The 27,146-nt window shown below is 43.5% G+C and overlaps 1 long non-coding RNA gene across 1 annotated transcript in view; it reads left to right on the forward strand.

Moving 5' to 3' along the window:
- LOC128153974 (uncharacterized) overlaps window positions 1–5,080 on the forward strand; it is a 34,944-nt gene extending 29,864 nt beyond the window's left edge. The window contains exons 3-4 of the long non-coding RNA XR_008239177.1: window positions 3,721–3,816; window positions 5,042–5,080. This is a non-coding gene — a long non-coding RNA (uncharacterized LOC128153974). The remainder of the gene's footprint in view (window positions 1–3,720; window positions 3,817–5,041) is intronic.
- The last annotated feature ends 22,066 nt before the right edge of the window (window positions 5,081–27,146 follow it).

Here is a 27,146-nt window from a genome sequence, read left to right on the forward strand (position 1 = left end):
TGGCCACCACCCTGAGCACTGCACCTTGGATGTGGCAGAAAATGAGGTGGGCTGAAGAACTTCAGTTAGTGTAAAGTGGGAAGGTATGGGTGGAAAAGGGAGAGGGGACAAGACCTGAAGACAAGGTGTGTCTTTCCAGCTAGAACAGTCAAGAGAGGAAAGTAGGCGATTCCCATGTGGGAGAGGTATGAGTCAGTGACACACATGGCATTTTTGGTGCGATTTCACACCGTTCCATGCTGGATTTGACCTAAGCTTTTTTTCTTTATTCTTAATACAATATTTTTAGTTGGCCTACTTGGCTTTGATTAAACTATAGCGCTTTTATGGCCGTATATAGAGCACTAATGTGGATAGAATTGTTCCACCGAAAACAATACCTGTGCATGAGGTGATTTGCTGCGTGTAGGGTTGGCCACACCCTCAGGCCACGTTGGGAACCTGGATCATATAGGGTCAAATATGGGTAGGTATTGAAACGTGTGAGAAGCAGAGCAGTGATTTGGCCTGGCAGGCGATGCACTGGCCTGGGAGCAAGGAAACTCCACTGTGGTTTTCAGCAGTGCTGTGCCGGGACTTATGAATTCATTACCCTTTGTATCCTTTTCCCTCTCTCTGTTGGTTTTGTCTGTTCACACAGCAAGTGAGTGCCTGTCCATTGGTGCACAAAAGAGCTTTGACCTTCACTGCTATCCCTGTATGATCCCACTGGTATAAATAATGCATACAGTTTTTAACATCCTTACCTACAGCAGTCAGCAGAGACAGGCACTTTTTTAAAGCCCAAAGCATGGTAAGATACCTTGCCTTAGATGGGAAGCTTTCCAGAGCAAGAAGTTGATGTGCTACTGGAGTGTGTTGCCCTTAAGTAATAACAGTGGATCCATATGAATAATTTCAGAACCATAATAGGACAGTTTAGCTCTGGATCCAAACCCAAGTTGTGCAGCTCAGTGTCAATTTCCATTTAGTGCTGCTTTGAACTGGACCCCAGGGTCATTACATGTGGTTCTGTCATCAAATCTCCATAAAAATGCCATGTATAGTATTAATTTTAGCAGCAAACCTATATCATCATTGTTTAGCCTCAGTGACTTTCCACAGAGAACTGTTGAAAGGGGGCTGCCAATTGGCTTCATGATTAAAATTAAGGCTAGTAAGAGTGTGAGTCTGTATATGCACACACACACACACATATGTATATACACACATATATATATGCACATATGTATATTAATCCAAGGCAGAAAGCTCATGGGCCAAGAAATTCAGAGAATAAAACCCATTACACTTATGCATCTCTGCTGGCACAGTAGTCAATCTGGGAGATCGGCCCCTCTTACCTAATACTCTCCAGGGGCATCTTTGGTTATTTTTGTTGTACACCCATGTAAACAGGGAGGGAAGGGAAAGCAATGGCAATCCCATTTTACCCTTTAGTTTTAACAAAGGGTCAAGGGCCATTTTCAGGTTGCCTGCAGCTTCAGTGGCTTCACGAGTTTGTGCTGCAAATGCTAGGCCTGTTCTTTAGCAGCTGGAGATGTAAACATACAGCAATCGAGCATTTAATTTAACTTTGTGAGGCTGCATAACTTTCAGATTCTGAGGCAAATTGGCTGCTATTAAAGGGAAACACTGATGTTTAAATATACATTCGTTCCAGCAAAAGGCTGGAGGAACTTTTTAATATTTATGGTGCAATAATTGATCTTTTACCACTGTCAAAAGCTGTTAAAGACTTATCAGCTTGCTATTTCAGCACCATATGCTCTATACAAGTTCCTCACCATGTGTCTTTCCTGCACTTTAGGGGAAGAACATTTGTTAGAATATCAAAACAGAGAATCACTTCTTCAAATGATGGTGCCTGTGTAGATGTGTGGGGCTTCACCGTAAGCCCTCATTTATATCCAGACCTCTTGAGTATGGAGAGGTCTAGGGGATGTACAGTTGGGTCTTTGTGTAGTGAAGCATGGTAATAGTATTTTGTCAGAAAAAATTGTGTTTTAATTTGTTTTGATGTTGGCCACAATAACTTAATGCAGTGCTGCTGTGAAGGTACCGAACTGCAGCCTTGGAGTAAAGCAAATGTTCTTTGCACTGGCACATTTACCTCATTTAGCTTTTATTGTCACTGCTTAAGTCCCGATCTTGCATCTTGTTCCCACTCTTTCTGGAGTATTACCTCCCTCTTGCCCACGTATAAAGTATAGTGTGATCGTAGGAGGTCTTCATAGACCACTAAATACACCTGAAATAAACCCTTCTTGCCTGAGTTGCTGCGTTAAGATCGACACGCAGAGTGAGGGATAAATGAATGTTATGGAATATTATGTGCCAGGTTAAGTCTTCAGCTGTTTGCTCTTCTGTAGAGCTCAGGCATTAGGGTCAGTTACAGGTCTTCTTTGATAAGGAGAATTCAAGTGGGGCCAAGTCAGTGTAAGTAGTCCCTGTGGCATCTCACCTCCACAAGGCCAGTGGGGAGGCAGTTTGTACTCTGCAGGTCTCAGCCTGGGAATACATGAAACATGTAGGTGTCTGCATTGAATTTTTGCCTTCTAGTGGAGTGTGGAAGAGTCTCAGAGAGCTTCCCTGTCACCTGAGCATGTTTTCATCACAGTCCCTCTCTGCCAGCCTCATCCTCATTTTCTACATCAGACATGCTTAATTAAAATAAAAAGAATTGAGAAAAGAGTGAGAAAGAAGCAATAGTAGGGTGGGAAGAAGAGTTAATTAAATTGGATTTCTACTTATTTTATTGTATAGCAAATTTCTAGAGAAAGAGGGATGGAATGAGTTTCTGTAGTTCATTAAGATCCTGCTTAAAGGGTCAGCCATACAGTAGCCAGTGAAGAAAGGAAGAAGCTGAGCCTTTGGTGAGTCTTGTGTCTGGTCATAAGTTAATCATGGTCTTTCTAAAGACCCTAAAGTACTGAAGAAATACAGGCCTCTTTTAGTGGTGGCCCTGTGCCATACCCCTACCTGAGAGTTTGGGCTGTGTCCATTTTTTGAAGGAATATAACGTTGCAGTCCAAGCTTGCAAAGTCTGGCGCAGAAGAAAAATTCATGCAGATTTCAGAGCACCCTCAGCTGCTGCCTCCACCAGGAGAGTCCTTGCAGGATTCAGGCCAAGACATAGTTGGCTGGGGCTCTTCAGAGACTGAGGCCAGATGAACCTGTTATGGATGGCTAATTGGATTCCTCCCTCAAGGAAAGCTGGGAGCTGTGAGGCACTCAGTTCCCGTTGCTTTTTATCTGTGTGATTTGGGCCCCTTCCTCTTTCAAGCTCCTGTGAAAAATCCCTACCATAACATCTCAGAAGGAGGTTACTGTGACAGCCTTAACTCTTGCTTTCTTGGCTGTGCAGCAGATATTGTTGTGCCTTATTAGGAGACAATTTTTGAAGATTGTGGAGCTTTTACAAATCTGCTTGTTCTCCGCAGGGAAGAAGAAAAGTTCTGATGGGTGGTAGTGTCTGCCCCAGCAGCTCCATCAAATTCAGAGCGCCTCTTTTAGGTGAAATTACAGCCCTCCTCCATTTTGCTGATCTTTCATCAGGTTTTCTTCCTCTCCCTAACCTCCCAGGGACCTATTCTCTCAGAGAGCATCTAAGAGCGTTTATAGACCTCCTGTAACTCAGTAGTGCCTTTGAAGACTAGGATGTTAAACTAATCTCTTTTTCCTGCTGTTTTTCATCTTAACTTTCCTCTCCGATTTTAGCCGTGTTCTCTGGATGCTGGTTTCCTCTTATGCACAGCTGGCTGTCAGAGTCAAGAGAGACTTTTGGGAGCAGCCTGGAAGTAGAATTTACTTCGGGTAAGCTTCCTGAAAACAGCGTGCTGACTGTTTTTTCAAAGTCATGTTTTGCTGTGAGGACAGTTTTGAACTAAATTAAATTATCTGAGTGTGAAACAATCTAGCATGATCCTTGATGGATAGCCCAAGGCTGGGAGTGATGGGGGATGTGTAACACCCTCTAAAACTGCTATGTGTGTGCGTTTATATTCACCTGTAATTGGATGAGGTTTGTTTGTATGCAGTAAAACAAGATGAGGCAAAAGGTCTGAGAAAAGGAGCAAACAGAAAGGTCCCAATGCACCAGTGTTTGTGGACTGCTTTCTAACAAGACTGGCAAAGCCAAAAAAAGTAGAGAAATTCGGGAGAAGTTACCATGGCAGCTTTACTTCATGTTAGTTGAGGTAACACCTGACATGAAGACTGATAGGCTTAAAACTGCAGCATCTGTGTGCCTGGTGGAGTGATGTGGTGCTGTAAGCGCAGGGCTGGGAGCCAGGACACCTGGGTTCTGTATTCAGCTTCCCTACTGCAACCCTAAGGATGTTACTCACCTTTATGCTGTTATTTCTCCTTGTGGCTCTTGTCTGCTTCATCTGCTGAGATTGTTGACTTTCCTCTGCAGATGCTGTCCCCTGTATTTGAACAGCACCTGACACAATGGGGCTTTGCTTCTTATTAAAAGATTTCTTAGGTTCAGTAATGGTAGCTGATGCTGAAGAAATGCCACCCTTGAGTCGTTTTGATTTGATCTGGGGATGAGTCTCTGTAATGATGAGCAGCTCTAATATTCCAAAGGGTCACAGCAAAGCAGTCGGTGTCATCCCCACTTCCAGTGGAAGGAGTTTGGGAGTTGGGCACCATGTTCTGGATCTGATGGCCTGCTTTGGACAAATGCATAGGTCTTAAGGTCTCTTACAGGCATTTGGTGGAGCAGATTATTCAGAACCACAGCATGGTTCTGGAAGAGAGCTAAGTCCATCTCTAAGCAGCTGGTGAACCTGTGGCGCTTGGCTAGAAGGTGGCAGGTTCATGTCCAAGTCCCTGCCATGCTGGACGTCCAACACTTCAAACAAGCACCTTGGATGCTGATCTGTTTTCTGTTTTTCATAGCAAAAGGCAGAAACATGGAACAACTGCTGCATAGGTACATTGTGTGCATAGTGGAAATGTTGCTCGCTTGTAGTTCACAGCTGTGATTCTTTCCCACCAGTCTTTAGAGGCATGTTTCTCTTTTTTCTTTCAGAGAACAGAGATTGAAGACAAAAAGGGCTTGGGAAAACAGGTGAGTGATCAGCACAAATAGTCTGGTGATGCTTTTATTGCATGACAGTAAGGCTGAGCCCATGGTATGGACTCTGTCTCAGACTTAGTTGTGTATAATGGGACTTGAGATCCTAAAGGCAAAGCCAGCGCTCCCTTGATCCTGCATTTCTTATGCAGCTCCAATACCTTTTAACATCACAGGGAGACCTGGAAATCTGTCAGAAATGCAGGATTGAGCCTTATGTCACCGCAAGTCCTTTCTGCTAATAATTTAAAATGTCAGGCAGCTGCATATTTATGTAGGTAATGTATCAACGTATGTTTCAATAACATAGTAAAATATTTTTCAGCGGTGTGCAGCGAGGGGGGACTAGCTCTTTGTGCCCTTTGACTAGCTTTGCTTCCGCATGAAGCTATACATTTTTTACTTTATTTGAGGATTTTTTTTCCCTAGAAATGGAGAAATTGTTGACAAATCTGTGAAAGTGCACTGAAATTAAGAGGTGCTACACAACAGTCAGAGATCACAAACTTAATTCATTACTTATCAGCTTGTATTTCAGTACAACTTAATTGTTTCAATGCCTTGTTCATTAGGCAGAACAGGAGAAGGTTTCTCCACTGAAGGTCCCATTGCAGGCACTGCAGACAAGCCCTTGGGAGGCTCTAAGTATGGAAATCACCAAGATACTTCTTTACCTCCCACATGGTCATTGATATTTGGAATTGCTGACTGAGAGCAATGATGGCTTATTCAAGAACACAACACCACAAAGCACGGCAGAAGCCACGCACATTTGGCCTGTGCTCTCCTAGGGACAGAAGAAGGTCCATGACACTGTCTTAAGTAAATCATTGTCCTAATTCTAAGCTTGACAGCATGGATCATCTTTAACCCGCATTTTCTGTATTCTTTACCAGGTGCCAAGATGGATATAGTGAACAAATTTTTGTGTTGGGTTGACTGACTTCTTACCTGAATTACATTAGGCAATAGAGATCTGCATAGGACAGGAATAGGAATAGGAGGGGTTTTGCCCCCCCCAGATGTATTATCTTCTCTTATTAAGTAAAGTTTGTGGTGCTTTCTCTTTTTCTTTGTGTGCCTTAGGATGACTCTGTCTCCTATATATGTTTACTCTTGCCAAACTTGTAGGAACTTAGCATCTTTTTGAAGGTCTCACTTTTTGCTGAGTTTAAATTAAATTGGTCAACAAGTTCAATAATTCCTGGGTGTGGGTGGGCAGAGAGCACAAACAGTGCCTGCCTCTTCTTAGGAGATGAGACTAATAAAAAATTTCATATTTTTTCGTATTTGTTTCCTGCTTTCAATTAATAATGTTGCTCATAAAAGAAAATCTGCTTTCTTAGAAGTATTGTTTTAGAATTTAGAACACAGTAGCAAGTGTGACTCCCCAAGGCAATTGTTTCCTTCTTATAACTTCTTAAATATATGTTCCTAGGATGGTACTAAAATGAAGTAGACAACTCACTCCAGACAAGGTATTAGATGATGTGCATAACATAATTACTATGGAAATTGCTATAACCAGTACAGCTAAGTATAAAGTTTCTTTCTTGCCTTTGGTAATTTAGGATTCTTTTTTTCACTAGATTTTATGATCCCAAATTAGAAGAATTAGATTCAGTTGCAAAAAAAAAAAAATCAAACAAGAAAGTAATTCTGTGCAGTTCTTTTAAAAAAAGGCAATAGAAAAATCATCCCACAGTGTTCCACCTTTTATTTCCTCAATGAGCTCTATTACATTTGCTCAGTCTTGTAATATTTTTCAAAACTGCTGGTCCTGCAAACTCAGCCCGAGTTTTAAAAAAATGAAGGTTCTGTGCTCCTGTGCCCAGAGCATCATACATAATCAGGAAAACCTAGTGGAAGTAGAAAGAAGTGGAATTTTGGCTCTACCTCAAGCTTCTAGCACTGAAAGCACGTCTTTTGTTTTGTATTTTTTCCTCAGAGCCATACTTTTTCTTCTGCACCAAATTCTAGCAATTTGTTTATTTGGAAAATATGACCAAGTTTTGGCACTAGAAACACACTGAGTCCTGACTACAGCTGTGGAATGAATCTCAAGAATGACAGCAAGCAAGCTTTTTCCTCACTCTTTTTTCCACAGTACTATAGTACATCTGGTTTCATTCAGTCTCTGAAGCCCATGGGAATGTCACTGATGTGGTGGGGTGTGAAACTGGCACTTGCATTGTATCAGTAACTCTCTACAGTGAACAGATTTGGGGTTTACATCGAGTATTAAATTTCTACCAATTGGCAAATCTAGTGTATTAATTTTCATCCATTCAATACATAGCCAAAGGCTTTCTTGGAATTGATGGTGAATTTATTAAGACTGGTAGCTGGCCTTTGTTTTTGCATCTGTATTTTCATTCCTAAAAATACTGGCTTTGTCTGTCGATTGCAGGAGGGGTTGACTTTGAGGTTTGGGAACTGATAGAATCTGTTGTACAGGAGAGAACGATGTTCCTATCACTGCCTTTGGGGATAATTTGAGCTAAAAGCTGTCTGGTTTCTGTTGGAGGGCAGCAATCGGATCTATGGTATTTATTTTTGCTCACTGCATCTTTCAGATATCCTAGTAAAACCCTTCTCTATTTAGACATCTGGCTTTGTCTCATTAACGTGATGAGCCTCAATGCTCCATTCATCCGTTTCTCCCATAAACAGCTCTGTGTCTCATTTTCCTGCTGCCTCCTTTTCAGAGGATGCATGCTTATCTACAAATTTCTACTCCTTCCTAGCTTAAATCTCACCTGAAAATTCATTTAAGACTGCCCACGGTAAGCAAAGTAATAACAATCTTTGTGTTAGCTCCTCAGCTGGCAGATCTAATCATGGGCTTAAGTTTTTTTGGAGCCTTGAGTCAGGTTTGACTCTGGAAAGGTAAAACTACTGTGCTGAGATGCTCTGTCTTACAGGTAGGCCACATCAAGGGCTGGCATAAAAGAACTGTTAATTTCCTAGGGATTTTAGATCACTTGTGTCTTTGGTCTGATGGATTTGAAATCTATGGCGATTAGAATAAATTCCTTTATTTCCCAAAATTAAAGCTCAATTTTCCCACGTACCATTCCATAAGGGCAAGATTCTACGGTGAAGATTGCAGGAATGTCTCTCTCTCACACACACATATTGAGGCAGGTCTCCTTCTCTTATAAAACTTGATTAAAAGGACCATTATTATCCTTGCAGTCTTCCATACGTTCTGCACTTTCTTAGTTGGCTCAACTTCCACTTCTCTAATCCTTTACAATTCTTCAAGGACAGACTGGGGAAGAATGGATAAGCATCTATTATTGTTGTGGTACTTTATTGTTCTGCATGAAATGAAGCCTTGCTACCTTCAAAGACCTATTCCCTTTCCTTTCCAGTGCAGTGGCTCAAAATATTTTAAGAGGGACATTTTTCTGTTTAACTATATCTGTGCTGTACCAGGAGCATGCAGCGCAGTGAGATTCCTCTTAAAGGTTTGTTGCATACCACGTTTGGGACAGGATGTCACCTCTGCACCGGTCCTCGGTAGCATCTGCAAAAATGCCTGCCACTAAAGTGACAATTATGGATGACAGGGTAGAGCTGGGAGGTAGCAGCAGGAGTTCAGTAGTCTTCTCTGCCTTCAATTTCCTTCTTTTTTTGTCTTGGCCTAGATCCTGAAGAGATGGGGTCCAAACAGGAAGGAAATGTTGCTGTGTGGGAAAGTCGGGAATGGGAGAGGCAACGGGGAGACATGAAAAGACACTGTGGGGTGCACACACCTGCGCTGTCCCAAGCTGAGAAGCTCCAGGTGATGGTGGCTGAGCTAAGGCTATCCAGGTGTATAGGCACAGGCAGAGACGTGCCATCCAGCCGTCCTCCTGTGGCCTGTCACAGCTCAGAGGGGTCGGTGGCTTTGCCCCCAGTGACAGTGAATGGGGAGCTGTGTCCTGGAAAGTTTGGTGAGCTCTGGGTGTCTTTTGGGCTGGGCCTGAGAAACCTGTTCAGCACCCACTCAGCAAGTGCTGTCTGCTGGTCCCTCCACCTCCCTCAGGGCCAGCATTAGGCCTCTCAGCGCTCTCTGCAGTGCTCCCGTTAAGACCCTAAGCGGGGCAATGTGGCACAGGGGATTTTGGAGCACCAGCGGGTCTTGCTCCCTGACTAGGGCTGACGGTGCATCAGAGGCTCAGGAGCTGAGCTAGCAGCTCTGCTCAAGGACCTGAAATCTAAGTCTATACAAGTCCTTGGGAAGTGTTGATCCAAGACCAGCTCTACTGTTATGAATGGGCATTGAGAAATGTAAGTTGAGAAATGTAGTACCAAGCCACTCATGGCGTCCTGGACTCCCATTGCCCACTGCTTTGAGCCTTCTGTACTGTCACCGACATCAGTGAAGTTACTCAGAGAATGAAGTCCCATAACTTTGCATAGGAATATCTGTTACTCTAGAGATGAACATTTGTTCTTTTATTCGCCTCAGGATAGAATCTAGACATAAAGGCTGGTACTTCAAGATCTATCTGTGTTCTCCACAAGACATGCTGTTTTAATGGAGCCCTTTGTGCCAAGTCAAACCTGGAAGTCTCCTCCTTTTTGATTTTTACCGATGTTAACTAATGCCCAAGGGGGACTCAAATTGCATCAAGCAAAGCTCTGGGCTGAATTCTTCCGATGGTCCATCACTGCTAACTGATAAATCTATTACATAAGCAGGAAAGCCATGTGGGACAGAGGATGTTCAATGTAAGTTGTATAGATAATCCATAAACACTGTCCTGCTGGGAAACAGAACAGAAAACACTGCTGCTTTGGCGATGAAAGATCTGAGGATAACACACCAAATCCTGTAATTAAATGACTTTTAGTGTTCCTAAATGTTATGTTTCATCTGGACTTCCTAAATAGAATTAATTAGAAGCTAATTAAAAGAGCCTCCTGCTTTCTTGCAAAGTATCTTTATGGTATCGACTATAGTGAGTTTATCTATTCACAGAGCACCATGAATCACTCCCGTTTAAGAAAAAATTGATTGCTGTTCTAATACTTATTGAACACCTTAACAGATGTTTAAATCTCTACAAGCTTGAGATAATTAAAATAATAAATCTATACTCATTTGACAAGACTGTTAGCAGGAGTCAAAGATATAAATAATCTAGTGGAGCCATGAGACATTATTCTGCCAAGTGTTATGATCATGTTGTTATGGAAATTTCAAGCCCGATTCTACAGTCCTTATTGAGGCAATGCTCCCATCAGATGTTGTTGTCATGAATAAGGCAGTGCTCAGTAAAGCTGCCAGGATCAGGGCTCAGGACTGTGTAACAGCAAGGACCTCGAGAGCCTGGCCTTCCACCACAGGGCTAGTGTCTCAGCACTTAGCTGTCCTTGCCTATGTCTTCTGGGAGAACTGACACAGATCTCTTTTGTCCTTTTCTTAGCCTATGTTTTGCTTCAGTGAATTAATTATTTGTAGTAGTATGTGGGCACCTGCATTTGCACTTTGTAGTGCTTCGCTGCCAAGGCGTGTCTCACAGGCTGGGAAATGTCACCTTATACCTAGCTTAAGGGCAGAGATGTGGTGAGAGGAAACTCGTCTTCCATCGCCCTTCCTTCCTTTGCAGCAACAAACCTACACCTCCTGTTTCATCAGAAGGAGCCCCTGTGGTCTCCAGCCCTCCAGGAGGGAGCTGGCACAGCCCCAAGCTGGGGTGCTGTGTAGAGGAATTCAGGAGTCACTGGGCCCAAGAAAAAGAGGTTGCGCTCCTAAAGCCTGGTAATCAGAGCACTCCTAGGACAGGACCGTGGTATGTCCCTGACCCAAGGCTTTTGTATCATTGACCATTTTGTGTCTAATATCTGCATGGTTCTTGAAACAGGGATTGAAAACCATCTTTTGCTTCTTCCAGCTGAGCACCTGAAGGAGACCCCAAACCAAGGGACACTACCAAGATGCTGAAAGTTCTTGATCATGGTGAGGATGTATCCGTGTCTCCACGATATCCAGTGCTCTGAGAATCTCTTTCTTTCAGCTTCTGAAAGGAGCTGGGTGCCAAGATCAGCAAAAAAAGCACCTGTAGGTTAGCCATGGCCTTGGATAAATCATGAGATGTAACCCTTACATGGCCTTGCTTGCTTGGCTGGCTATTGGGGCGCTAGCACTGGAGTTGCACATGTCATGCTTTGCTCCCCGGTGCCAGAACCAGAGGGATATGGATCACTTTTGTTACACCAACAAAGTTAGTGAATTATCTCTCTGTGCACTAAGAATGAAAGCACAGACAAGACAGAACATTGCACAGGCAGGAAGACAATGTCTAGCACCTCTGTATACATGGAGAGAAGTTCCCCTGCTGACTTCTATACCCAGGGGCTTGAAAGTAGTTAGTTTGAATAATTTTGTGTGAAGCCCATGAAGACACCAGAGTGATATAAATTATTCTCCCATCCACCCAGCCCCTGACCAACGAGCACGTCTAACAGAGCTGATAAACGCCAGGAGAAACAGACATCCATGGGGAAGGTTAACAAATGAAGAGTGATCTTCATCCAAGAGGAACCTCTAACACTGTCTTTTTATAAAAGAGCTATGGGACTAGAGGTCTTGATTCACATAGTGAGACTCATATGACAATAACTAGACAAGGAAATAAAAAAACCCAACCGGAACATTTAAAGAAAGATCAGTGTTTGCTTTCATCTCACCAGAGTGGTAGCCTTGCGATTAGCTGTGACGTTTTCCTGTTTTGAGACTAATGAGTATGTTAAACTGCGTTTTGTATGTAATTTCTGGCACCATGTCAGCTTCTTAAGATCACTTGAAAGGGAGATCAGTGGGAAGAATGCCACAGCAGATCTTGGAAAATAACTGTAAGTCTCTCTCTTGTTTTTCCTCTCCTCCAACCTTCGCACACTCCCACAAGAATCCTGGCTGGCAAAGGAGACACAGGACTGTTAAACTTGAGGCAATGCCAGCCATGTGCTTTATGAGTGGGTCGTGCTTTGTGGCGTGAGGTGCTCACCTCAGTGCTGCAGTCGCACACATCCTTGTTTGGGCCTGCTAAGTCCCTGGCAGCGTCTCTGTTGTCCTATGGCTGTTTGCTTTGCTGTGATATCTGTGCTTTCAGGTGCTCTATTTGTGTTGCAACTTGTTTGTTTGGGGTTTTTTCCCTCTCTTCCCCTGCAGCTCTGTTAGCAAAAGAAATCTACCAGCACTTCATCACGTTTTCTTTCTTCCATGGCAAATATATATAAATAAATAAATCTTTGTCAAGGGAACTCTAATGGTATGCTCCTATGTGGATAATTATTACGTTCCTGTCAGCAAAAGGTTATAAAAATTTTTCTTTTGGGAAAATGCAGTAGAGACTTTTTTACTGGCAGGCAAATATTGTACAGATGTTCTTCTCTGGATAATACAGCTGAAATGCTCCTTGTAGGATAACCTGACATAAATGCTTCTGTTAGGCTGATTTCTGTGTCACTGAAAGACTGTTGACTGTTTTCCTAGGAGGAAAAAAGCCTTCTATGGTTTCCTCCTACTGGGAAAACATTATTCAGGCACCTGGTTCTGTCAGGAAAATACAAATAAAAAATGCTATTTTTTCCCTTTAAATGCATCAGAGTCTTGGCTCAGAAAAGCTGTTAAATGCATGCTTAAATCTGTCTGTATTTACAGGGACAGATTCTTACCTGCTCATCTGTTGACTAGCTGCACAGCAGGGATTGCTCAGCTAACCAGTTTCTTTAGTGCTGTGAGTACAAGTTCACAAGTGAAGTGGAAGATTTACTAGCTGAGTGGAACGATTTGCTGCTAAAGTCATTGTTTAGCTGACACTAGCAGCACTTTCAGCTGGCTTGGCTGGATGGAATTTTCCTGGAAACAGCTGTCTTGCATTGAATCATCCCAGGCAAGTTATCTGAGGGAAACATAGAATCATAGAATTGTTTAGGTTGGAAAAGACCTTTAAGATCATCCAGTCCAACCGTTAACCTAGCACTGCCAAGTCCACCACTAAACCATGTCCCTAAGCACCACATCTACACGTATTTTAAATACCTTCAGGGACGGTGACTCAACCACTTCCCTGGGCAGCCTGTTCCAATGCTTGACAACCCTTTTGGTGAAGAAATTTTTCCTAATGCCCAATCTAAACCTCCCCTGCCACAACTTGAGGCCATTTCCTCTCATTCTATCACTAGTTACTTGATAGGAGAGACCAACACCCACCTCACTGCAACCTCCTTTCAGGCAGTTGTAGAGAGCGATAAGGTCTCCCCTCAGCCTCCTTTTCTCCAAACTAAACAACCCCAGTTCCCTCAGCCGCTCCTCATAAGACTTGTGCTCTAGACCCTCCACCAGCTCCGTTGCTCTTCTTTGGACGCACTCCAGCTCCTCAATGTCTTTCTTGTAGTGAGGGGCCCAAAACTGAACACAGGACTCGAGGTGCAGCCTCACTAATGCTGAGAGTACAGAGGGACAAGCACTCCTCTAGTCCTGCTGGCCACACTATTTCTGATACAAGCCAGGATGCTTCTTGGCCACCTGGGCACACTGCTGGCTCATATTCAGCCAGCTGTCAACCAACACCCCCACGTCACCTTCTGGAGCGTCTGTGGTGGGAGAAAATGGGAAGCCAAGCCTTGCCATGTTGTAAACCTTCCTATTTTCTGTCCCCAGCTGCAGCTGGATGGTGCTGCAATGCCCAGCCCTAAGCCCCACGCTTAGGAGTGTCTGGAGGAAATTGCAGGTGGCAGGTGTCTGTTTATTCTGTGGTGCCCCTGTGTAAACACTGTATTTTTTGGTGGGGGGGAGTTACCTTTCTCTCTCTATAAACATGAACTGCAGCTGACTTAGTTGCCTTGTGTCAGGCATCACGGGAACCAGGAGGAGGGGGGTCCAGAAGAGCATTTTGGTCCAGGGCAGCGTGCCTGTGCATAGTGGCTGCCATCTCTGACACTTGTTTCTGAGCCTGGTGTTGTCTAAACTTGTAGAAATATATTTCAGAAGGTGGGTTTTGTTTTTTTTTTTTTTTTAATTCTTCTCTTCCAACCCTTTTTTGCCACTGGTGTTGTGGAATGAAGAGACTGCTTTAGGCATTTCAGGTACTTCTGACTATCAGCTACACAATGAAAAGTGTTTGAGATTAAAGAGTAGGCCTTAATTACTGACATGAATCAACGTGCTGTGCATGATGTGTGTACAGGAGAAAGAGAGAGCTACTCAAGAAAATTATCACTTTTCACCCTCTTAATTACTGTTGCTCTTAGGTCTAGGCTGAGGTCTAAGTGCTGCTTCTCAGCTGCTTTGTGTCCAAGACAGAGTAAAATGGTTCTGAGAATTAAGAGGAAATGGAAAATGATTTGTAGTTCAGACAGGTCTAATTTGATCTCATTCCTTTCTATCAGTCTGTCCCCTCCTTGTGAACTACTAGTGGAGTCACGCATGCAGATGGGTTCTGGCATCTCTGCTCTCACAACAGCACTGAACAGCAGCGGCTGCTCTGGGAAGATTGCTGCAAAGCTGGACTGAGCAAATTTGAAATTGTTTTTTTCTGTAGGACAAAGACTTGGGTGTGACTTCGTGAAAACCACTGTCAAAGGTGCTCTGCCACAGCCACATGTCCTGGTACTCAGCAAAGATAATGGTTGCCCCAGAGGAAAGTTAAAACATGCTGCTTGCTCTCTACGCCCTGGAGAAAAAATAGTGTGAGGAAATTGGGCAAATGTAAAAGCCAGTGGAGTTCACCTATGGCAAAAGTAACACACCCGCTGGATGAGCAATTTCCTGGAAAAGCAGAGAAAACAGTGGCCTGTTTAAAGGAATTGGGCCCACTGCACGGATCTCATAGTGTAACAAAGATATTTCTCTGTCCTGCCATATAATTTTTTGTTAGTTTGTTCAGAGAGGGGGAGGAAGTGCTGAAGTGGTGATCTTTGAGCAAAAGCACAAGTAGTGAAGCACGCAGAATTAGGCAGAGGGCATTTGACTGAGCAGAGCAGGCAGGATTCCTGAGGCTGCTGGACACATGCGGTGAAGACAATGATATGCTTGAAAACGAAGTGGAAAAATTAACCTTTAAAGCAGCAGCATGCTAGGGAGAGTGAGGGAGGTTGATGGAGTCGTATTGCTTTCGTATGAGTACAAGGAAATAAAATCCCCAGAGGCACTGGTGCTGCAGGGACTAAGAGGCTGTTGAAGCACATGCTTTGGAGGGGAAATACACTGTTGGTGCAAAACATCATTATGGGTTTGAGAGTAACCGTGGCTAAGAGGAAGCACAAGGACACCTGATGGGCACAGGGACTGGGAACAGGACATGGGAATTCCAGTTTGTGGACTCCTGCTTCACCCCCAAAGCTTTGAAAGAATGAATATAAACTTATTCCAGACTCTTATGTCCTCCCCTTGTAAGATCTGTCTTTCTGCCTTTCTCATGAAGAATACCTGCCTGCAGACCAGTATAGAATTTGTCTATGAATCCCTGACAACATAGCATCTTTACTGGATTAACCTCCCCCAAACCAGCAGTGATATATGGGAGACTGCCTTGTCCCCTCCAACTCATTTGAGTTGTTATAAATGAGTAAACTGAACTTGGAGGAGAGAGAAAGTACCTCCTGAATTTTAAGCTAATGGGGAATCCAAAGTAAAAGATTTCCCCAAGGTTTAAGCCATTATTCCTTTAATGGAAAGTGTCTGGGTGTTACCACTAGGAGTTGTTCAGGCGCTGGGGGATGTATTTAAAGTACAGCTCTGCACAGTGTAGTGTGGAAGAGGCTTGCTAGCCTTACTATTTCTCTTCCTCTATTGATGAGAAATGTTTGCTTACAGAGCAAGAAGAGCACTCTGACTGTCTGCCCAGCCTGATACTCTGACCACCACACTGCAGGGCCACATCCCTCTTGCTTGTGTGTGACAATCCCCCCTTTTCAGAGCTGGGCTCACACTTGAAATAAACTTCTGCAGGTAATTCTAGTTCATAACTTGTTTTTGGAAGAGGCCTTCAGTATTCATGTATTTCTTTCCAGCAGTAGATGGCAGCAATTTTCTTAGTCCTAATCTGATAAGATCTGTATGTTAATTACTGTAAATTAATGTATTTTAAAAGGTAAAGGCTTCAGTTGCCCTTTTCAGCCATCATTATTAAGATGTCATCCCTTCTGTCCTCCAGTCAGTCCAGTGCTGGGCAACAGCAGAGACCAGTGTCTGAGCCTGCCTGTCCTGTGCTTGTCTTCTGAAAATCCCAGCCAGCGCCAGGGGTGCTTGCTGCCTCAGCCTCCCATGCTGGCGAGGCAGTGTGGGATCAAGAGCCAGCCGAGTCGGCCCCCCAGACTCTCAGCCATCGGTGATGCCACCAGGCACCAGCAAGAGGTAGACCAGCCTCCAGCTCCTTTGGGGTTATACTTTGGGGATAACACAGGTGTGGGAAAACGTGGACCTACATCCTTGCCTTCAGCTAGGAGGGGAAGTAAATAGCTTGGTGAATAATGAAGTACAAAAAAAACGATGATGAATGACTAGTTAAACAAAGTCTGAAGAAAAAGAAAAGAGCAGAAATGATCCGGCTCAGAAATAATCAATCTGTGTGTATTACTCTAAACTGACTTTTCCCCCCTCGTACATGCTGTACATGTATTTCCAGAAGACGGTCATTAAGAGACTCATTTTTAAATGAAATGTTCATGATCAGTATAAAGGTTTGCAACAAGAGATAGAGAGAGTGAGAAATAAATTGAGCAACATTACTATATGAATCTAAAATATAATGGCTCCTGTTATGTGCACATAGAAATAATGATGTTGAAATTAGGGAAGCTTCATCAACTTTAAATGAATACCTGATCTCCAGTGGACAGAGAAAAAACTGATTTTAATGATTGTTCTAAACTAACATTTGGTGTAATAAATGTTTAATGCATTTGTTCTAAACCAGAATTAACTGCAGTGCCATGTCTTATTCATGGCACAAGCACTGCTTCTATTCAGCAGTTTCTCTATCCTTTCTCTCTTCCAAAGTCTACAGTAAGTTGGGATTTTTAAAGTTTATGATCCATTTCAGAATGTCTGATAAATATACCCCCTACTACTGCTTTTGATGATGTGTCTGGTTGATTTGGCTATGTCACGGGAAATGCAAGTGCAACTCCAAGAATCAGACAAATTTATAATTGGGTAATTGTATTAAAACCATATTAAGCTCTGTTCACCCTGAAACATTGCAGGAATTATGACCTGCAGCTTTGCAGTTACCTGTGTTCCATTTCTTGTTGTGTTTTAGGAAGCCACCTGCTATTTCACATTTAAAAATATGCCTGTGGTATAATACAGGCAGGTGAATGAGACTGACCTGCCCCAAATCAGAGAGTTAGAAAGGGGTGGGCAGAGGGGGAGAGGATCCTCGAGTAACCTGGGCATCGTCACCATCGCAATCATTGTGGACAGCTGACCTATCTAGCAAAGGAGATGATAAAACCTTTTCTTTAATCATTAAAGGAAATCAGGTGTAAGATCTGAGCTTGTGGGAAATGGTAAAAATGCTCTTGCTTGCACCCTGGGTAAGTGACTAGTTCTAATATTATGCCCTTAATCAAAGCAAAACAATCAAGGGCTGGCTACTGTCCTCTAATGCCTCAAGGAGCTCCTCCATCACTCTTTTTGCTCTTTTGCTCTGTCTGCTTTTATGTTCTCCTAAGTGTACTCAAAGGGCGAGAGTGCTCGTGGGACTGGTGCTCGTTCAGTGGTGAAGCTGTTTGTCTACTTCCAAGTGCTCCTTTTGACCTTGCCCTGTTTCCCCTGCTAAAAAGGTCATGTACGCAGTGAGCAGAGCTGTTGCAGAGCCACCTTGATGCCTATATAGCAAACATCCCACCTTTTCATGCGGTAACAGGGCCATTTCACAGCAAACTGTTCCCAGCAGAGAAATGCAGGCAAACAAATATGCCTGCCTGCTTCCAGGGGCTCTTGCAGACTCTCCAGCTTAGAGCAGGGAGGTGAGCAGGAGGCAGCCCCTGTGGCACAGGGCGAAGGGGCTCGTTTAGAAGGGGATGGCTGGGAGGATGCAGAGCAGGAACCGTCTGCCAGGTGGGAGGAGAGGGATGAGCTCAGGCACCGAAATGGCTTGTCCTGGCACTCGTACACAGCTGGTGTGCGCAGAAAGCAGCAGAGGTTGTGAGGATGAGGTGGTTGTGTCCAAGTCATTTAGGTGCTTTGATTTTTACCTTCTAAGTGAGATTTAGACTTTTTATTTACCTGCTTGATGCTTCTGAAATGTTCTCTCCCTGACGACATTAACGATATGGGCACTTGCATTTTCTGGAAACAGGCCATTTAATACCTAATATATTCTCCTCAGGGCCTGGATTGGAGTGATTTTGGTTACTGAAGTGCTTCATGCTTTAAAGTGACTGCTACATGTGAGTATGGGATCTGTGCTTGTTGTCTTCATGACTGCTCAGCAGGCAGGTTCCTCCCTGGAGTCCTAAGCTTTTCTGCCCCTCGCTACTGCCAGCGCTGTAGTTCTTTGGTATGTGATGGCCTAGTGCTGTTTTTTGACCATGTGCAGATGCGGATGCTGTGAAGGGCTTGTTTGTAGCTTCAAGGTAAAGGTTGCATGGGGATCTGTAACAGCAGGGACCAGCTCCCTTTGTGGGGGATGAAATGTAAGTGGTCTCATTATCAAACATACACCACGCTCTCACTGAGCACAGGCTGCATCTGCTGGGAAGTTGAAAGGCAATGAGTTTGCTTTAGACAAGTAAAGTTGCAATATGAATTCTCTCTCTCCGAGATTCCTATATCCCTCATGGTGCAGTCCTTTGAGCAAGGACTGTCATGTACTACATGGCTGTGTAGCTTATCACAGTAGGACTCTGGCTCAGCTGATGCCTCTAGATACCAGCAAGAAATAAATATTAATAACATGGGAGCCTCCCTGCTTACTATATTCCTGTTTCAGGCCTTCTGCTCCTTTGCAGCTGGAGAAAGGGATTCAAAATCATCTTCTCCTTTCAAATAAGGCTAGAGCTGAAAGCGAAAGGGGGCTAAAAAGGGCAGCTGACATAATTACAGGCATAAGGGGAATTTCATTTGAGACAATATTAGGCAAGATAAAACCCACTTAATTCTAAGAGCAGACTAATAAACAAGAGTGTGACAGAAAGATGTATAATAATGAATAGCACAGAGAGGGTCAGCAGGGTTATTCCTCACTGTGTGTTTGCAGTATACGAAAGGGATGCTCAATGAAACTCAAAGGTGACAAGCTTGAAAGAGGTAAATGAATTCTTTTTATACTGTGCAAAACTTAACCTGTAGATCTCAATTCCACAAGATCCTGTGTTGTTATACTGAGATACAAAACTGATGAGGATTTTACACGCCATGCTTATTAGATCTATTCAGTTCATTTAAAAGCAATTTAACTTCATCTTTTAGCTAGAAATCAGAGGAGGCTGTGTTTCAGAAGCCGAAGCAGGCAACTTCCTTCAAAAATCTTATAAAACGTAAAGTGAAGACTATACTAAGAGCAACATTTAACTTTCAAAACTGCATGTCTTTCCCTTATGCCTGTGAAGAGGTGCTAAGCAGGGTAAAGGTCGATGAGGCTTGTTAAACCATGTGCTCTGAAATGACTGTGCAGGCTCAGAAGTACTGAATTCACAGTTGTTTTTTATACTTTCCTTGGAATTAGCTAGCTTGAGAAAGCAAGCTCCCTGTTTTCTTCTGATATGGCAAGTGTTTTACTCTTTTTATCAGAGGAGATTGTGCCTATCTAATGGAGAGCGTATTTTACTTTGTATTTGGGATACAGGTGATGAAATTCTGATTCCTGAGGCAAAAAAGAACCTGCTTTTCCTCTAGTTCTGCTTACTTGATGGAGTTGCCAAAACTCACTCTTTCACCTGCTGGAAAGGGAGCTGACTGGAAAATCTGTGCTGAATGCAAATGTACTGTACTAGGTGTGGTTTGTTTTTTTTTTTTTACTTTTATGATTGTTTTTGCACTTCATCAATGTTTATTTTTGCTTTCTAGTACTTGCTAGAAGATTCTCATCACTGGAACAAAAGTGATGGAAATATTTAATGCATGACATTATTAATCTTTTAGATATTAGTGGAAGTAGGATAAGTGACTGCAGATTTTACTTTGTTCTAAAATTGATTACATCTCTTTTGCATGCTTCATATTATCTGGAGTATTTCAGTCATGCATATGATTTAGTTATCTTATGGCACTGAGTTGTACCTGCGACTCTGGAGCTGTAGAGAATTGGACAGGTTTAGTGCTAACTCGGCAGAGTAAGGATGAATTCCATATAGAGAGAGAAAAGTAGGTCGAGCTACTTGATGTAATTTGCATTGACTCCTACAAACCCACGGCTAGATTCTGATCTCAGTTACATTAGCACTGACTCCACTTAAGAGTTACCAAGGAAATAGCCAGGCTTACCAGGTGTATTCATGTAGGCAGACAAAACCTTTTGCTTCCTTTTGGCCTACTGATTTGGATGATGATTATCACACATTCAGCAACATGGTCTACCAGACATGAGACATCCTGGACAGATGGCCACTGTGCATGTTAAGCAACTCCATAGCTCAGATAATCGTGCTACATGCATTCGCCATATCCCATGTGGGATACTGTGAACATACCACTTTGGACTGCCACTGTTGGCAAATCTGGACTACAGTCTGATTCAAAGCCCTCCTGTATCAATAGCACTCCAGCAACGCAACTGAGCTCTGAATCTGGCCATTTCTAAAGGTACCTTTGATGTTTGATAATGTTGATGGGCAATTCCTCATTGCACTGAAAAGCAGAATTGATGGCTGTCTTCTTATACATGGAGGATCTGATTTGCCAGGAGCATAGCCAGTAGTTTGAGGGAAGTGACTATCCTTTTCTGCTCAGCACTTGTTGGATGGCATTTTGAACACCGTGTCCAGTTTTGGGCTCTCCAATTCAAGAAAGACGTCAATAAACTGCAGTGAGTTTAGCAGAGGGCCCCCAGGATGACTGGGAGCTGGAGCACTTGCCCTGTAGCGACAGGCTGAGGGAGCCAGGCTTGTCCAACCTGAAAAGAGATGGCTTTGGGGACACCCAGTAGCAGCCTCAGCACCTATGGGGAAACATCAAGGAGACAGAGCCAGGCTCTTCAGAGTGGTGTGTGGTGGAAGGATGAGAGGCAGTGGCCATAACTTCAAATAAGAGTGGATATAAAGGAAGCTTTTTTCCCCCATGAAGACAGTGAAGCTGTGAAACAGGGGCCCAGGGAGGTTGTGCGCTCTCTATCCTCGGAGTTTTTCAAGACCCAAAGGGATCTTGAAAGCCCTGACTAAAGTGGTCTGATCTCATGCTTCGAGCAGGGGGTTGGACTAGAGAGCTCCTGAAGTCACTTCTAGCCTGAATTATCCTGTGGTCCTAAACAATTTACTTTCCTGTAGGGTCTGCAGCCCCCGGGGAGTCTGTGTCACGGTGGGCCAGGCTGTGCTCGGCGGAGGACAGGAATCCGGTCCTGTCTGGAGGAACTTTGGCATTTGTAGCTCGGTGTGAGCTGCTTACATCTCAAAAGTGTCTGGTCTCATACCTGTGGTGTCACTAAAACACCAGCAGTGTGTAAGAAGAAAGGCTCCAGATCCCGACCATATGTTGCATAAACCTTATTCCTAAATCTTCTTTCTGGGGTATGTCTTATGCTGGGGGTCAGAACCATTAACACATCTGGTGAATTTTTCCCTGGAGTGTTTGGTGCTAGATTGTTTCCAGTCACATAACACCTTTGTGGCTGAGAAGATGCAAATAATGATCCAGAGATAGTCACTGTAAGCTAGCAGTTTATTTAGCTTCATCCCATTAATACAATTAAATCTGAGACGATGATCCCTGATCACTGCACAGCTTCACAGGAATGCCTGGGCACTTGGTAAGGCAAAAAGTTTATTTTTTCAGACAGGGTTTGTACGGATGCAATAAAACTGAATCATGTCTGTCTCTGGAGATTTCTGACGTGAGCACTGAAATCCATGTGTAAACCAGTAAAGAACCTGGTCCTCCAGTTTATTTTGAGTGAGGAACTCTAGCTGCAATACTAGCGGAGTGCTTACTTCTAAAGCTATTGTAGAGCTAAATTTTGGTCAGTGAGACTGTCTCAGTCCCACAGAGACCTTTGAACAGAAAGTTATTGTATTTTTTGTAGCTTTTTTTTTTTTTCTTTTGTAAGGGGGAAATATTCCCCCAGGTGTTTAGGAAAATAAAACAAGAATCAGATGAAGAGGAGGAAGGTGAAATGCCAAATGTCTTAACCAATCCTGCTTAGCACTGAACATGGGCATCTATTGAATACAGAAGGTAACACAAATAACTGGTGTTTGTTTTACAATCAGCTGGTTTACATAGAGGACCAGCAGTGTGCTGACATTGTTGGCCATTTTAATTTTCAAATGCCACTGAACAATGAATTTTGATCATCAGTCTCACTAACATTCTTACTAAATACAAATCAAGTCATTCAAAGGACTGGCATTTGCATCTGATTATTAAAATCACTGAATTGGAAACCACTTTTCACTCCCAGTTTTGAACCTTTTGCCACATGGGAGTCATGTCACCCAAAATAGCCATCTCACAGAGTATTCATCTAATCCATCGGGTAGTGCAAATAGTTGAGGGACTCAAAATAAAAGGAAAATTGTTTACCTTTCTAAATAGGATATGGAATGACTTTCTTGCCTCTTTACAGCAGCTCAAACATTTACACAAACTTGTTAAGCTGCTTAGAGAAAGGATTGTTTGTCCAGGTAATGCTGCTTTCAGTAAGTTAAGCTGCAAGGAAAGCAGATACTTGACTTCACGGAATTTGGGGGATTCTGGAGAAATTGCCTCTGGGAGAAATTTAAATAAATTAATGGAGAGCTTCTGATTTCTTTCCTTCTCTGTCTTTATTTCGAGCAAGTTATTCCCTCTCTACACAGATGGGTCTGTGCAACACTCATAAGGAAGTCATTTAATTATGTAAAGCTGCTCCAGGTAAATGTTATTTACAGATGGCTGAAAAATTTTGGATTATACTCATTTGCCAAGAATAGCCTCCCTCTCTTCACTCTTGGCGGAGAGGTGTTTTTAGTCGTCATCAAGGTAAGCTGCAGATTGTATACTCCTGTCTGCATCTTTTTACCCATTTTGACTGCTTGCTTTCTTTGTGATTTTTAAATGGTAACCCTGCAGGCGCTGTGCACATAATTGAAGTAAGCAATCTGCTTGTTTATCCCTGTTTTCCATTAATTAGATATGTGCAATCTAAATTTCCTACTGAAAACCATGAGATGACATGCTAAGGGGCCAAATCTGCTTTCCCTCCCAGGGCTGAACTGCGAGTGTTGGAGGAGATGTCCCCAGAGCAGGGGCACAGCAGTGTTTGTAGGTATCTCAGCTCGGGCTGGACAGTGAGCGGAGGGTGACCAGGTCGCACTGGAAGAGACTGGAGGAGTAACCCGAGAGGCCGCTACCCTCGGCAGCGCCTGGCTAAGCCTTCATGTCCTTTGGGTTTGCTGCGGGCTGGATGCGCTGGAAGGCGAATGCACGTCCAGAGGACACTGTGAAGCTGCAGCATTATCCCTGGGCAGTATGAAATGGTGCTCCAGGAATTTCACTCCCTGCCTGAACTGGGCTCACAGCTGTGTTGATGTGGCTCCTGGATGCTTTTCTGTAGCCAGATTTCTTTTCTTCCTACTTTGTTCACTGCTGAACTAGTGGCTCAAATCTTCACTTTTATAAATAACCAAGGTGCAACCCCTAACCTGCATAGTTACTTCTGACCTACGGCAGCACAGGTAAGGCCTAAAGGTACTGCTATTTGCTGAGGGATCTCTGGGGTTCCCAGAGACAATTTTATTCAGAAATGGTCCAGCTCTGCAGTGGTCACATATTCAAAACAGGCTAGTGATCAGCTGTCAGGTTCAGCCAAGAACTGAAGAATCTGCCAAGAGTGAACTTCCTATGAAGAAATCGAAGAGATCTTCATGTAACAGGCAAAAGCAAACTGTTTTCAGCCTGTCCACAAATGAGAAGAGAGGAGAGGGAATAGCCTCAGCTCTGGGTGTGCAGAATGGCAGGTAAGTGGAGAATTTCATAAAGGAATGGGTGAGTGAAAATTGAGCTCTGATGTAAGTCCTGAGGAAATCATAAGGAAAATCTTTGCAACTAGAAGAAACTAGTTCTGGTTTTTGAGGTTCTTCTGTTGCAGCAAGGACACCAAGCTGGATGAAGGCCCCCAGGGTATTCTGCTGCCCCTGGAACTGACAGGAGATACTCAGTCTCTCCTTCCCACTTTGTGCAGGATCAAGTGGTGTTTTAAGCATCCTGGCTGTTGTAACTGAGTAGCCTGAGGTCACCGGTGTCTGGGTGAAGAGCCTGTAGGGAGAGGTCTCACCTGTGCAGGAGACCTTGCTGCCTCCCGGCAGAGCCGGTGGGCTCGGTCACTTTGGTCTGGATCCACCGACAGACAGAGCTGAGCATGTGCCTATACGCTTTGTGAGCTTGGGGCTGACTGCTTTTTACTGAAAGGGATAAATAAGTGGTTCTTCGAAGCTAATGGCCTCTTTTGTCTGTATATATATATGCCATAATCCCATTGCAATCCTGTAACGTCCTCCCTGATGTCAGACTGGCCTTGTACGCACTCACATTAATGAGCTATTGCATAGTAACCCCCTGCCCAGCCCACACCCTCTTCCCTCTCACCTTCCCTCTGTTGCTCTGAATCGTTTTTCTTTGCTTGCTTGCTTGCTTGCCTGCAGTGATGGGTGTGTGCCCTTTTGCTCACTGGGAGTCCGGCAGTAAATCATATGTTTGCTTTTTTTCTTTTTATATTCTGGAGCAGTGGCTCTGATTAGTTTGAAGCAGAATAAAAGACCTATAAATGGGGAGAATCCTGAAGGTAAGTACTTTACTGTGGACTTAATGTCAAGGTACAGTACCCATAGTAGCTTTTACAGGGACCATTTAAAAACTGTTATCCACTGTGTATTTTAAAGGCAGGACATAATTCAGACATCTGATTGACTGTCCTTGAATGTTGATTCTTGCGCTACAATTTTTATTTTTAAGAAACCTTGATCTGAGAACTTTTGAGAACATCATATATTGCATTCATCACCCTTAGTGGATTACTTCCACTGTCTGAGTTGCGCCAGATTTGTGGTGACAATAAGGCAGAGGAAGGAATGGCAAGCTCTATCAGAGGAGCGGTGGAAAAGTCACTCCTGTAAATTTGAGGACTGCTTAAGAATTGTCTTCCCTTTTCACTTAGGAAGTGTTATTTCTGATATTTCTCCAGGGAGGACATAATTCAGTGATCTCAGATCCCTGCAGAGACCACAACACTGTCTTAGTCCCTTTCTCAGGAATGGGGAAATGACAGCGACCTCCAGGGTACCCTCAACAGGCAAAGCATTGCCATTCTGAAGCACGGAGTCCAGGGATTTAACACAAGGATTTAGGAAGGGAACTGGTCAGTCAATGGTCTGTAGCTTTCAAGTCAGACTGTTGCTCTTGAATGTATTGTTGCAGTAGTCTTTAAACTGAGTCTTCCTCACAGCTGCTCTAGTAAAATTATGGTGTTTCCTGTAACACTTTTCCTGCCCCAGTTCCCATCTGCCTCCAGATGCGCTTTCTGTGTTTCCCCTGGTGTTTGCAGAGTTTAGTGTTTGACCAATTCTGTCTTCATTCCTCCAGAGAAGTGTTGTTGGGTTTGTTGCATAGGGTGGGGTGTTTAAGCAGCTCCTGCAACCTGAGGGTTTTTAACGAACAACCTCTCTGGGGGTCTCCAGAGATACTGATCACCAGAATCCTCCCCAAAAGGAGGTCTCCTACCTAATCTGCTTCCACTCCTCCTCTCATGGTCATGAGAGATGCTGACTGGGATTTCTCCACCAGGATGCACTCTGTGCTCTGCTTTTCAGTTGTTTTTGTCATGTCCCCATCACCCCACCATTTCACACAGCTGCTTTGACTCCTCTTCATGCTGTTCCCTAGCGCAGCAAGGAGCTGCCTGTTTCCAAACTCCTGCCCTTTTCTTGGGTCTTGGGCTGTGTCCCCTGCTCGGAAGATTTTGGAGCGTAGGGTTTACACTGCAAAGGATGTTTCTTTGGATCTTACGAAGTGCTTGAAGTCAATGCTGTGATTCTGCTACTTGGGCTAAGGCCGTCTCTGATGTGCCCGCTCCAAAGCTGTGGTTATTTAAATTCCAAGACAACTGACATGTCTGCTCTGCTCAGGCAATGAGTGCTGCACATTGACTTTCTTTATTTTGGAAATATAAGAGGTGCCTCTGACCCTGAGCAGTTCAATGCAAGCTGAACGCTGGAGGTTTGATGGAGGCAGAGGCTGGACAGCACGTCAGCATGTACCTGCATGGAGCAGACATACCTATGCCCTTGTCTTCCACCTGTTTTCTGCCAGGGAATACTAATACTCAAAATAGAAATTAAGCAAGTAGTTTCAGCATGCGTGTTCTGTTTCCTTTAAGACAGGGTATAACTCTAATGTGCTTGATATTTCCAAGTACTGGCATTTTTGCATAGGTAAGAAACCTTCAAGTTTGAAATACACTAAACAGCTTCTTACAGAAATTCAAGCCAATTTTAGAATATTACCATGTTACCGCAAGCCAAAAGCGTTGGCAATCAAAGGTGTTTATGAAGCCGTTAGCTCCAGTTCCACTGACTTGTTTTGTTTTTTTGTCTTTGGTAACACTCATTGCTTTTGAGGAAATGAACTCACTGACAGCTTGGAGGGCAGGACTGGCTTAGGCATCGTGAAAAAAACCCCAAATGCTGTATCTAAAGCCACTGTTTAGTCTTTGAATCTGAGATTAAATCATATCCCTTTATTTCCATAAATGTTTCTCTTCATAGATACACTGGGGGAAGGGAATTCAGTGCCTTAGAATGCATGGACAACAGAGGATGACAAAGCCTGAAAACAAATGTCCTGAAAAGTGTTTATTACCAGGCATTAAAATAGTTAAGGCTGGAAAAAGTATTTTAGCATATCTTTGCTTTGTTGACTGCTGCCAAT

Source organism: Harpia harpyja, chromosome 18 (assembly GCF_026419915.1).
Source record: "Harpia harpyja isolate bHarHar1 chromosome 18, bHarHar1 primary haplotype, whole genome shotgun sequence".
Classification (NCBI taxonomy): Eukaryota; Metazoa; Chordata; class Aves; order Accipitriformes; family Accipitridae; genus Harpia; species Harpia harpyja.